Genomic DNA, 14,479 nt, shown 5'->3' on the forward strand with positions numbered 1-14,479 from the left:
CGACTCTATATAAATAGTCCTTTGCCACTTAATGGAGTCTAGAGAGGTGGTGAGTCTAAAGTCCTTCAATCCTATTCTTCCTGTGTTCATGGGAATTCCCTTCTGCATGATGAATTAAATTTGAACGTATATAACTGGTAAAGTTAATGCCATCAACTTTATTCCATAAAGGACTAAAATGTACTTAAATATTAGAGACCTGTAAAACCTCAGAGCGATGTCCTCCAAAGCCATGCCAGAAAGGTTATGCAAAGACGTCTTTTAATATATGAAGGTCAGGGTTACTTTCCATGTTTAAAAAGAGCTGCATAGATTTCCGGGGGTGTCTCATTCAAAACATACCCCACAAAAATCCCACTGTGACTTCGTTCTGGAATTCTTCATTTTAAGAAATCAAAGAGGCTAAGAATGCAAAGTAGATTGTTTTTATCCATCTCTGAGTTTCATCCTTGTCCCTTCAGTAGATTTTAAAACGTATTTCCGGGTCCTTGAACTTCATTTGGGACAGTGTCTGGATATCATGTTACTGTAAAAATTTCTAACTCAACGAACAAAACTATAAACAAAATCAGTGGCCCTAGAGACATATTGATAACGATCAGTTCCACAGAGTCGTTTTGACAGAAGCGGCATACCTGAGGTGATATAATTTATTACTTCCTCCCAAGCAGGACAAACTCAGGACTGATGGGTAGAAGGAATGAGATAAGCTGGACAGCCATGCACCTGCTGTCGACAGGTCAGATCTCAGATTCCCAGCCCTCTCCTGGGGCCTTTGAGATCCCAGGAGTGTCCTCTAGAGATGTTTTGTCTGTTCTAATTAAGTGTTTGGGGTTTGCTGTCTTTTGATCTTCTCAATAAGGACCCGCTCTGACGACAGCCCCTGGGAACAACTTTGGGTAGGTGTGGAAGGTCCCAGGTCTTCCATGCTACTCAGCCTAGCTGCTTGTTCAGTGGAATTCCTGATCCTGGAAAAATCAGCCAGCATGGACACCAGTAAGAATCAGTATGTCGTAGCTACAATAAAAACCCTCCTTAGAAGGGGAAAGGAAAAGACTTGTTTAGAAGTCATTTGGAAAAGGTTTGTGGATACTTTTTGAAACGTTGTAACTACCACACAAGAATTCCTTCTCTCCTGGTCCTCTAGTGTTAGCTCCTCCCCCTCCTCCCCCCTCCTCCCCCCTCCCACTCCTACCCTTCTCCTCCCCCTCTCCTCCTCCCCCCTCCTCCTCCTCCTCCTTTCCCCTCCTCCTCCTCCTCCTTTCCCCTCCTCCTCCTTTCCCCTCCTCCTCCCCCTCCTCCTTTGGTAGTTTAGCTGCATCCTCATAGTGGAATCTCCTGGTACTGTTCTCCTGTGGCTGCTTCACTTCAAGAGCAAGAGTCCTCCATGTATAGTGTACAGCTGGATTTTCTTTTGTAAAGCTGAAAAAGCACTTCCCTGTCTGTCTGTCCTGCCTTTTCCATGTAGACAGTTAGACAATCAGGCTGCTGTAAAGAATACTGTTGAGAATGTCCCCCAAGAAGCCATGTAAAATTGCAATCAAGTGTCTTAAATATACGTATAAAATTAAAGTTACTAGAGCAAGTGCTATGTCTATTTTAAACATTCTGAAGAATTTGCACAGACAACATCTCAATATCATATGTGCTCTTTTTTCCTTCTCTTTCACAGCTGAGATTTTACTGGTTGGGAAGCCGAGTACACAGACATTTCCATTCTTAACCCACGTGCCCAGACTCTGAAGAGCCACCTCGTGTTTATGTACACAAACGAAGAGCTACCTACCTATTGTTCCCTTTGAACTTACTCCAGTGATGTTCCAGCCTTCAATCTGGCAAGTTTCTGTAAGCTCTCACATAACAACCAAATGCTCGGGATTCTCAGCTCCACCCACTCACAATTTTATGCTACATGCAGAACGTACTCAAAATTTCTATTGATCAGAGCACACTATCACAAATGTTAGGAAGATGGATGGCCATCATCAGGGATGCTACAGTTCTGACAGGGCAAGGACCAAGGACTGGTTTTCTTAGAAAAACTGTTCTACTAGAAACAGAAAACCAGATGCAGCTGAGTATTCCAGACTCAAATGCACCAGTGAGACTCCAAATGCTTTGTATTGTAGGATATACAAATGTTATGGAGACAGTCACAGCCTCTCCTGATTCAGTATTTTCTGATTTTACCAAAAAACAAGCAACCAAAAATGATTTAACCCCTTTTAAAAAATTACACTTTAAAAAGTGGGATGAGGTGGGATCACCTCACCTTTTAAAAATGTTTCTAGAGCTACTAAAAAATTTGAATTTACAAAATAGTTGATAAAAAAAATTCCTTTGGATTGTACAAGGGAGGCGGGTACCTCCGACGGACTTGATGGATGCTTAGTCAGACTTGGCTTCTTTCTTTTCTTCAGAGACTGGACTCTGGTTTTCCCGCTCCATTTTCTGCAGGCAGATGTGTGGTTTGCTGGTCAGGCACTTCCACCTGTCTGCCCTTTGCTGCGCTATTCCCTTTTGTTTGCACTTTTTGGTCTGATGATTGATCCTTTCCGATTCACATCCATCTTGGCAGGGATTGTCTTGACCTACAACCTCCAGAGCTGAGCAGCGCTTGGGCTCCACCTTCGCTGCTCCACTCCCCGCCTCCCCTCCGCCCCCAACCTTCCTATTAGGCACCAAGGCGGCTTGGGGTGGGAGAAGCCTAGTCTCTCATGGAGCTGCAGTGCTTAGCTGTCACCACAGTTCGTGAACTGCTGCAACCCGTCATGGAGCAGTGATCCTGGATCAGAAAAAGGACATAAGATAAACACTATGGGCTTCAGTTTGGGCCATCAAGATGAGTCTGCCACCATGCCTGATGGATGACCTGAATCTGATGCTGGCATTCATGGGATGGAAGGAGAGAACTGACCTTCTTTCTCTAACCTTCACAAGCACACCATGGCACACCCGTGCACCCTCTTCCCCTGCACAATAAACGCATAAAATGTTCTCTGTTCTTTCTGAGAAACAAATGTGGCCAGCCAGATAACTGAGCAGTAAAGATGCTTGCCACCAAGCCTGATGACTGGAGTTCCATCCTCGAGACCCTGACATCCAAATACACACGTGGAACACGCACATGCACGCGTGTGTGCACGCGCACACACACACACACAAATGTAAAAAAAAAAGAAAGAGAAAGAAAGAAAAGAAAAAAAGAGAAAGAAACTATGACCTTTAATTAATGTAGGTGTATCAATATTAATTAATTAGCCCTGACAGGTGTGCTATAGAAATGTTAAGATATTCACAATAGCACACCATTTTGGCAATTTTCTGTAAATCTAAAACTTAAGATTTAAGGTTTACTTAAAAATTTTAAATCAGCACAGAAGCTCTTGAATGCTACAAGCGTTAAGTACAAGTTTGAGGTGGTACCAATGCCAAAGCCCCTGGGCTGTTCATTAGGCGTGTGTATGTCGGATTGTGAGTGGGCCGTGGTGGTGATTGCCTGTAATCTCAGCTCATGGAAGGGAGCACACTGAGTACAGGCCAGCTCAGCCTACACAGTGACACTTTCACCGAAATAACTGATGAAGCAAAGAGAAATACCACACTTCGCCTTATAAATACGTACAATCGTTATTGTCAATTTACAGTATTAGCATTGGGAAGTATAGGATGATCAGCCTGCACAAGGCCTTAGGTTTGATTTCCAATACTGCGAAAAAAAAAAAAGTTTTAATGAATAAAGATAAAACTTTAAAGAAGGCACAAATAGCACGAGGCGTGTTTGTTAGAACACATGACTCAGATGACTTGGGCTGGATTTAACGTGAAAACCTTCTTACTGTGGTCTATGATAAGGATACCACAATCTCCATAATACCAGAGAGTCCTGCCCTGACTTGATGTCTATGGGCTAAAAAAGTGGCCAGCATGGTAAGGTATCTGTGGTTACTGGAAGCTGTGCGAGTGGACTTGCTTAGCAGGAGGGAGATTATAACTAGAAATCTAGCCAGGGAGCTGCTGCTTGGGAGGTCGCAGATCTTAGAGAAGAACCTAGTATCTCTCTATTAAGTTGCCACAATCTCTAACTGCATTCTAAATACATCCTTTCAAGTACAGAGCTCACCCGCCTTCAAAGAAGCATCTCTTTATAGAAAACAGAGACCATAACAGAAAACCACAACTGGTTACAATGAGTGGATTGTGGGGAGCCGGGTCCCAGTGGATAGATCTACAATGTAACCCCTACATCTAAGGCTCAGAACATCCCAGGAAAGGAATGAAAAGATTGGGAGAGCCAGAGGCTCCACATTGTACCTCTTACCAATGACAGGGAAACTACACTCACAACACCTCAATAATATGGCTGCCTAAATGAGACCTCAAAAATAACACCAATAGACATGTTAACAAGCCATGGGAAATCTCAGGGTTTACTTTCCTAGGCAAGAACAACAGGTAGACAGCAGAGAGAGGAGCAATTAGCCTCTCCTCCAGATGAACCACCTGATGGTTTTCCAATATAAAGTGGTCAACCCTGAAATCATACATACGATACACTAAACAGACTCAGCAGGTTATATGTATATATGTATGTACCTACATATACATATATACACATATATAATCGAAAACAGAGGCCATCCATTTAAAAGGGTGTAGGGGGCAGGGGAGGGATTAAAGGGAGGAAAAAGAAAGGGGAAAAGTGATGTTATTACATTTTAATCTATACAAATTTTAATTTAAGAAAGAAAAATGTAAATGATACATTGGATACCAAAGCCAGCAATAGGGTGATACATAATTTACCTGACTTTCTTATGTTCTATGGTTATATACTGTTTATCAAGTAAAGTGAGACAGATTAATAGAAAAATCAACCCACTGGATGTTAACAGTTTCAGATCTACTTAATAATCCTTTATTACATTTATCGGAAATGATCATTGTCAATAGGAATCTAAGGGAAACTTATTCCTGATCAGGGAAACCAGAAAATGATAGAACATTAATTTCTCTTAATTAAGACAGGAGATTATTGCAAATGCTTTTCAGAAAAAAAAATGTCATCATTCCAGTCAGAGAAGCTGGAAGGCTAATGGCAGACCTTAGCCCCTTTCTTCTCTCTTCCAATCCAATCCCCCCGCCCCCCCCCCTCTCATCCCCAGCTCTGTAGCAGACCTCCTGCTGTGACCTCTCCTCAAGCCCTGCCCATATTCCCAGGAGACTAAGCAGATCCTGATGAAACATCCTGCTTCCCTCCCTCCTATGGATCCCCTCAGGACCCTCCCACACCCACACAAGCCCCCCCCCCCCCACCCACACACACACACTCTTAAGTGTCAGCTCCCAAGACCTAGAAACACATTTTACAATTCCATCTGGTCACATCTGGCAGGACCCTGGAATTTCCTACCAGGCAACACACAGCCACACACTCTCCTAAGAACTAGAGAAGTCGACAGAAGTCAAGGAACAAAACACCCACAACAAAGACAAGACCAGATTATCAGCACCTAGAATTAAAACCGGTCCAATCTCAGACGCCTAAATACCAGTATAAAAACACAATCAATAGCAGCCAGCATGATCTATCTTCACTAGAGTCCAGCAACCTAACTACAGCACAACCTGAGAACTGCGGCATAGCTGAGACATGAGACAAAGACCTTCAAATAGCCATTCCGAATACAGTAGTTACCTAAAGAAGAAAGGAATAAATCTCTAAAAGAAATCTATGAACACACAAACAAGCAGCGGAGGGGAATGAATAAAACTGTTCAAGACCTGAAAATGAAAATAGAACCAGTAAAGAAAACCCAAACTGAGAGAAAAATCAACAGGAACCTCAGAGGCAAGCTTCACCAAAAGAATATAGGAAACAGAAGAGATCGTCTCAGCCGCTGAAAACTCAATAGAAGCAATGGGTTCCTTAGCCAGAGAAGATGCTAAATCCAAAAATTCCTGGCACAAAACATCCAGGAAATCTGGGACACTATGAAAAGACCAAATTAAAGAATAATAGAAATATAATAGGAAGGTGAGGTCCAGGTCAAAGGCACAGAAAATATTTTCAAAAAAAAAATCATAGAAGAAATTGTCATAACCCAAAGAAGGAGACGACCATCAAGGTACAAGAAGGATACAAAGCACCACATAGACAGGACCAGAAAAGAATAATTAATAATTCCCTTCTCACGTAAGAATTAAAACACTGGAGCTAAAAACATCCAGTGGAAGAAAGACAGCATTTTCAACAAATGGTGCTGGCACAACTGGTTGTTAACATGTAGAAGAATGCGAATCGATCCATTCCTATCTCCTTGTACTAAGGTCAAATCTAAGTGGATCAAGGAACTTCACATAAAACCAGAGACACTGAAACTTATAGAGGAGAAAGTGGGGAAAAGCCTTGAAGATATGGGCACAGGGGAAAAATTCTTGAATAGAACAGCAATGGCTTGTGCTGTAAGATCGAGAATTGACAAGTGGGACCTCATGAAACTGCAAAGCTTCTGCAAGGCAAAAGACACCATCAATAAGACAAAAAGACCACCAACAGATTGGGAAAGGATCTTTACCTATCCTAAATCAGATAGGGGACTAATATCCAATATATATAAAGAACTCAAGAAGGTGGACTCCAGAAAATCAAATAACCCCACTAAAAAACGGGGCTCAGAACTGAACAAAGAATTCTCACCTGAGGAATACCGAATGGCAGAGAAGCCTGAAAAAATGTTCAACATCCTTAATCATCAGGGAAATGCAAATCAAAACAACCCTGAGATTCCACCTCACACCAGTCAGAATGGCTAAGATCAAAAATTCAGGTGACAGCAGATGCTGGCGAGGATGTGGAGAAAGAGGAACACTCCTCCATTGTTGGTGGGATTGCAAGCTTGTACAACCACTCTGGAAATCAGTCTGGCGGTTCCTCAGAAAATTGGACATAGTACTACCGGAGGATCCAGCAATACCTCTCCTGGGCATATATCCAGAAGATGTCCCAACTGGTAAGAAGGACACATGCTCCACTATGTTCATAGCAGCCTTATTTATAATAGCCAGAAGCTGGAAAGAACCCAGATGTCCCTCAACAGAGGAATGGATACAGAAAATATGGTACATTTACACAATGGAGTACTACTCAGCTATTAAAAAGAATGAATTTATGAAATTCCTAGCCAAATGGATGGACCTGGAGGGCATCATCTTGAGTGAGGTAACACAATCACAAAGGAACTCACACAATATGTATTCACTGATAAGTGGATGTTAGCCCAAAACTTAGGATACCCAAGATATAAGATACAATTTGCTAAACGCGTGAAACTCAAGAAGAATGAAGACCAAAGTGTGGACACTGTGCCCCTTCTTACAAGTGGGAACAAAACACCCAGAGAAGGAGTTACAGAGATAAAGTTTGGAGCTGTGATGAAAGGATGGACCATCTGGAGACTGCCATATTCAGGAATCCATCCCATAATCAGCTTCCAAACGCAGACACCATTGCATACACTAGCAAGATTTTGCTGAAAGGACCCAGATATAGCTCTCTCTTGTGAAACTATGCCGGGGCCAAACAAACACAGAAGTGGATGCTCACTGTCAGCTATTGGATGTATCACAGGGCTCCCAATGGAGAAGCTAGAGAAAGTACCCAAGGAGCTAAAGGGATCTGCAACCCTATAGTTGGAACAACAATATGAACTAACCAGTACCCCGGAGCTCTTGTCTCTAGCTGCATATGTATCGAAAGATGGCCTAGTCGGCCATCACTGCAAAGAGAGGCCCATTGGACTTGCAAACTTTATATGCCCCAATACAGGGGAATGCCAGGGCCAAAAGAATGGGAATGGGTGGGTAGGGAAATGGAGGGGGGGTATGGGGGACTTTTGGGATAGCATTGGAAATGTAATTGAGGAAAATACGTAATAAAAAATATTAATCCAAAAAAAAAAAAGAATTAAAACACTAAACGTACAGGACAAGGAAAGAAGGTTAAAAGCTGCAAGGGAGAGTGACTAAGTAACATATAAATGCAGAGTTACACCTGATACACCTGACTTCTCAATGGAGACTCCAATAGCCAGCAGGGCCCAGACAGTTGGACTACTCTAAGAGACCACAGATCCCATCTCAGACTTCTAGACCCAGCAAAACTTTCAATCATAAAACATGAAAATATAAGACACTCCATGATTTAAAAAAAAAAACAACAAAAAACAAATTTAATAGCTATCGACAAATCCAGGCCTTCAGAAAGGTGCTAGCAGGAAAATTCTAGCCTAAAGAGGCTAACCACACTCTAGAAACCACAAGGAATAAATAATCACTGACTGACCAATCAAAAGAGGGAAACACACACACACACACACACACACACTGGATGTCTAAAACAGTCCTGAATAATAAGAGGACTGCTGAAAGTCCCCAATTCCAAGATTTAATGTAGAGCTATAATAATAAATAAAACAGCATGGTATTAGCTCAAAGACAGACATGTTGATCAATGGAATGAAACTAAAGACCCAGACATAAATGCATACACCTAAGAACACCTGATTTTTTTATACAGAAGCATCTTAAACAAATTGTGCTGGTCAGACTAGATGTCTGCATGTAGAAGAATCCAAGTAGATTCATACTTACCACCCTGTACAAAACGCAACCCCAAATGGATCAAAGACTTCAACATGAAACCAGATACTCTGAACCTGATAGAAGAGAAAGTGGGGAATAGCCTGGGACTCAGTGGCACAGTACAAGAGTTTCTGAACAGAGCACCATTAGCACAGTCACTAAGATCAACAAATAATGAATGGGACCTCATGAAAATTAAGAAGCTTCCATGTGACAGGGTATATTGTCAATAGGACAAAGCGACAGCCTACACAGTGGGAAAAGAGTTTGACCTACTACCCATTTGATAGAGGACTAATATCCAAGAAAATACAAAGAACTCAAGAAACTAGACATCAAAGAACCAAATGACCCAGTTAAAAAAGGGAGCACATATCCAAACAGAATTCTCAAAAGAAGAAACTCAAAGGGCCAAGAAACACTTACAGAAATGTTCAACATCCTTAGTCATCAGGGAGATGCAAATGAAAAGCACTTTGAGATTTCACCTTACCCCTGTCAAAATGCCTCAGGTCAATCACACATGTGACAGCTCATGCTGGTGAGGACATGCTTGCAAGACAGACTAGTGCCATAGTGGTTCAATGTTTGTGGGAGTAACCACAAGCTCTGGTTTGACTTAAGGACCACTCCACTGGACACTGCTTGGGTGGCCAAGAACTTAGACTTGATAGCACAGGGACCTAGGGTAACCAGAATACTACTGATCTATTAAAAGGAAACGTCAATAAAATGACTTCTGATGACATTCTGCTATGCTCAAATCAGTGCCTTGCTCAGCCATCATCAGAGAAGCTCCCTCCTGTAGTAGACAGAGACCCACAGCCAGACAATATGCATAGAGTGAGAGACCTCGGAACCCTTTGCTTTAAACAGGATGTCTTCACAAAATCTCTCTTCTCGAGGTCTCTGGGAATCCTGCAGAAGAGGAGGCAGAGAGAGAGAGTCTAAAAAGTCAGAGGGCATGGAGGACACCAACAAAACAAGACCCTCTAAATCACCCAAGCAAAGCTCACATGAACTCACAGAGACTGATGCAGCATGCACAGGGCCTGCACCAGTCTGCACCAGGTCCTCTGCATAAACATTATGGTTTCCAGTTTAGTGGTTTTGTGGGATTCCTGAGTGGTTTTCAGATTTTTGTGGCTTCTCAGGTTCTTTTCCTCGTGTTTCTTTGTTTTGTCCAATTCCAATGTGTTAGTGTTTAGTTTATCTTACTGTGTTTGATTTTATTTTACCTTATTTTATTATTATCCCTGTTTGTTTACGAATGAGAGACAGAAAGGAAGTGGATCTCGATGGAAGGGGAGGTGGGGAGGAACAGTGAAGAAGGAACTGTAATCAGGGGATATTATGTGAAAGAAGAAATACATTTTCAATTAAAGAAGGAACAAAACTCAAATACCTAACCAGGCATGGGGGCTCACACTTGTAATCCTAGCACTCTGGAAGTTAAAGCAGATAGATCACTGTGATTTGAGGCCATCCTGGGCTGTTTGGTGAGCTCCAGCCCAGCCTGAGTTACAGAGTGAGACACTATATCAAAATATATGTAACAAGAATAATTATAGAAAAAGAGGTCATAAATTCAAGAGAGGTTTTGGGGAGAACAAGACAGTAATTTGAGGAAGGAGGGGTATGGAAATAATGTAACATAGTATACTCATATATGAAGTATTCAGTAAATCAAAAAAAGAAATGAAAAAAAGCAAAACTCCACAAATAAATTTGTATAACTTTCCCAAAGAAAGAAAAATAGATAGAAAGACAGATAAAAGGAAAGATGAAAGAAAGAGAAACAAATTAAAAAAGAAAGAAAGGAAGGAAGGGAGGGAGAGACAGAGGGAGAGAGAGGAGATTGTTGAACAGTGTCACCTTGTGGCTATTTATGATATAGCATGTAAATAAGACTGCTCAGTTTTCTTAAAACTGACATCTTCCAACTGTGGCAAGAATATGTAGCTTAAACAAAATTAAAGGGAAAAGCAATAACCTTGTTACTCTACGTAGTTGTAATTGGGATGAACATCCTCCCCTAGATAAGATGGTGCGAGTTTGGAGTGAGTAGCCCATTAGAAAAATTGCAACCATGTACTAGTTTGGGTCTTCGGCGTTTCTCAAAGGTTTGGACCCCAGGATGCTGAGGCGACAGCTCAGGGAGAGGGCGCTTGCTGTTAAAGCTCCAGGAATCCTTAGAATCCACATCAAATGCCAGGTGTGGCCGTGTGTGTGTGTGCGTGTGCGTGTGCGTGTGTGTGTGTGTGAGACCCCAGTGCTGTGGGGCGCGGACGCGCGCGTGCGCCTGCACAGATTCAGAACCCAGTGTGTGTCACTAGTGGGAGGCAGTGGAAGCTTTAGAAGGAAAAGTTTAGTGAAAGGAAGTTAGCACTTGCTTGCTCTCTCTCTCTCTCTCTCTCTCTCTCTCTCTCTCTCTCTCTCTCTCTGTTTCTGCTTCTGTCTGTCTGTCTCTTCCCCTCTCCCCTCCCCCCTCCCAGCCCCTCCCTTTCTGCTTCCTCAGTGCCATGGCTAAACAGTTCCTCCATCACCTACTCTCACAGCTGTACTACCAAAGGCAATGGGCGATGTGCCCATAAAGTGCACCCTCAGAAAGACTTAGTGGAAATTAGCACTTCCCCTTTCCAAACTGGGTCCTCAGGGGCCGGAAGATCAGCGGCAGTTCAGCCTTCTATACTGTGAGTTCAAGGCTAGCCTGGGCTACATCCAGTCCATTCTAAAAATAAAAATTAAAAAGCTTTCCAACCCATTCCATATTATACTTCAAAGATGTGTCCGTGGATGAGCATTTTCATGTCTGTACTGGGAGGTTTCCAGCTTCGTGGCAACCAACATCGTACGTGTCTCAAAATCAAAAGCCATAAGAGGGTGGGTTGTAGACTGTAGTGGCTTCAGAGTGAGTTCCAGGCAGTCTTTTACCTTGAGCTCTTACTTCCTTGGTCTCCCTGGCAATTGTAATTAAAGATGTAATTAAAGATCATTGTACTGAGAGGGAGACAAGTTCAATAGGTTATTGCAGATCACGTGATGATAGTTCATTTCTCTCTCTCTCTCTCTCTCTCTCTCTCTCTCTCTCTCTCTCTCTCTCTCTTTCTTTCTTTCTTTCTTCCTGGGGCATCTTTGCCCTTCTCAGGCATTTCATGTAAGTATTCAAAGTGGGCTGTTTATTATGCTGGTGGTTGACTTTATTGTTCGTTTGCACTTTGACAATGACGTCCATGTGTGCATTGATCATAGTCACCAACTTCTTCTTCTTAACCCTTCCCTGATGTTATTCTGCAGGATCTCACTTTATACTTCAAGCTGTCCTTGAACTCACTATGTAGCCCAGGCTAGCCCTGAACTCAAGACCCTCCTGGGTCAGCCTCCAGAGTTCTGGGATTACAGAAACATACTACCAGATCTGGTTATCAATAAGATTCGGTTTATTAAATTGTTGAGGAATCCCTTCCGGGGTTCCATGGGGATCTGCTGGCTCTGGATCAGCTTAGGAGAATTAGCACTTCTGGGATTCTAAGGCTCCCCATACCCAAGCTTGCTGGTGTTCTTCCTGTAGAATTTCTTTCCAAACATTCTGTCCTGTTTGTTCAGCCACATGCATGGGCTTGAAACACTAAAACTGAATACAAATTGAAACAAATGTACCTAACCTCAAGTATATAAGTCAAAACAAAATGGAAGTCACTTTTGAAAACAGACTGCTACAGCACATTTTCTGTGGGATGTAATCTAAGGATAAATGGACGTGTAAAGAAATCTTGGCTTTAGGAATAAGTTGTTAAGGCATGCAGCTAAGCATGGCTGTCTTTAGTACATTGCTGCAGTGTTTTACACACAAAGTAACTGCTTGATAGAATTAATGTTCAAACTCTGGATGCCAGCATGGAGGGCCAGAAGAACAGGTGATTCACTAAAGCCTGTGTTCTTACTCTGTTCTGTCCACGCAAAGCCAAGCCGTTGCAAGTAACAATTTGCCATCAAACACTGGGGACCAGGGATTTCCAAACACCCACATTTACTTAGAGGAGACACAAGAGTATCTAGGGGAACTGCCAATTCCAAGTCTGGGGCAAGGGAACTCCTCCGTGGCCCTGAAATGTACCATTCACACCTAAGAGACTTGTAAACGCTACAAGAATCTTCAGTCCCCAGATCTGTATTGTTACCTAGAGCTAATGCTACCAGATGGTTTAATCCATGATTTCCAACACCAAACTAAACCTATTATTACATCACCCTCTCTCCTGGTGTTTCATTCCTTACCTCAAAGCATAGCCCTTAGAAGTTCATTTATACTACGTCCATTGTTGGTAAAATGTCTACATGTATGTGTCTGTGTATATGTATGCATGCGTATCTGTGTCTGTGTGCCTATGTGTGTGTGTCTGTATGTGTCTGAGTACTTGTGTGTGTGTCTATGTGTGTTTGTGTGTGTGTCACTGTGTGTGTTGTGTTTGTGTGTGTTTGTTTCTGTGTATCTGAGTGTATGTCTGTGTATGTCTGTCTCTGTGTGTTTGTGTATCTTGTGTATTTGTGTGTGTGTATCTGTGAGTGTCTGTTCATCTGTGTGTGTCTGTGTGTCTCTCTATCTCTGTGTCTGTTCATCTCTGTGTGTCTGTCTGCCTCTTTGTGTATGAATGAGTGTGTGTGTCTGTGTGTCTCTCTATCTCTGTGTCTGTCTATCTCTGTGTGTATGAGTGTGTGTGTGTGTGTGTGCATGTGTCTGTGTGTGTCTTTCTATTTCTGTGTCTGTCTGTCTCTGTGTGTATGAATGAATATGTGTGTGTGTCTGTGTGTCTCTCTATCTCTGTGTCTGTCTGTCTCTGTGTGTATGAATGAGAGAGAGAGAGAGAGAGAGAGAGAGAGAGAGAGAGAGAGAGAGAGAAAGAGAGAGAGAGAGAGTATATTCACCCACTGAGTGCATATGTGGAGGCCAGAACTTAATGTCAGTTGTCTTTCTTTTGCTCTCCATCTTTTTTCTTGAGACAGGGGTCGCACTGAGCTGGAGTGCACTGTCTCCTTAAACCGGCTGGCCAGGGTCTCCAGGAATTGGTTGTCTCACTCCCCACCCCCATCCCAGGCAGCAGCTCTGGGTTTGTAGACCTGCACTGCCTCACCTGGCTTTTGTGTGAGGTCTAAGAAGCCTAACTCAGGTTGTCATGCAGGCACCACGAACTTACTGGCTGAGCACGTCCCCAGCCACGGTTCCTGGGCAATCTCATTTCATTCAGACCTTGGTCTGCTGGCTGCTGTGTTGAAGTGGGCCTTGCCTTTGGCCAGCTTTGTCTTTTCTGCAGGACTGGTGAATGCTTAGAGACTCTGTTCTTCCTGTGGCACCAATGGGATGAAGCCGTGCTTTAAGCCTTAGGGTTGTTTCAGGCAGATGCTCCGGCAGTGCTCCAAGCTGCTGCCATGCTCTAAGCCATCAAACACCATCTCATTTTCATTGCTCTTCCTTGTCCACTGATACATGCTTCATATGAACGGTAGGCTTCCCCATAGCAAGACCTCGCTGATGGAATGTTGGCTTTTTCTTGTTTTACTTTGTTGTTGCTGTTATTGTTTTGCTTTGGGGCTTTGATTTGGGCTTTTTTAATTGAGGGGGTATTTTGTCTTATGTTATCGATGGATGACCTCATGTACCCCAGACTGGCCATGAAATTCATTACGTAGCTGAGGCTGGCCTTGAATTCTTGACCCTCCGGTCTCTACCTCCTCAGTGCTGGAATTATAGACATACATCATCCTACCAGGCTTAAGGCACTATGTAGCCCAGGCTAGCCCAGTACTCTCAATCTTCCCCCCTCGATCTCCTGAGAGC

General features: G+C 42.9%; 1 pseudogene; it reads right to left on the reverse strand.

Annotated features, from left to right (window-relative positions):
* Positions 1-2,365: 2,365 nt before the first annotated feature.
* LOC147001019 (non-histone chromosomal protein HMG-14 pseudogene) lies at positions 2,366-11,493 on the reverse strand (annotated as a pseudogene).
* Between the last annotated feature and the right edge of the window lie 2,986 nt (positions 11,494-14,479).

This window comes from Mus caroli, unplaced genomic scaffold, assembly GCF_978045245.1.
Source record: "Mus caroli unplaced genomic scaffold, Mus_caroli_1 scaffold_15, whole genome shotgun sequence".
In the NCBI taxonomy this organism is placed as follows: Eukaryota; Metazoa; Chordata; class Mammalia; order Rodentia; family Muridae; genus Mus; species Mus caroli.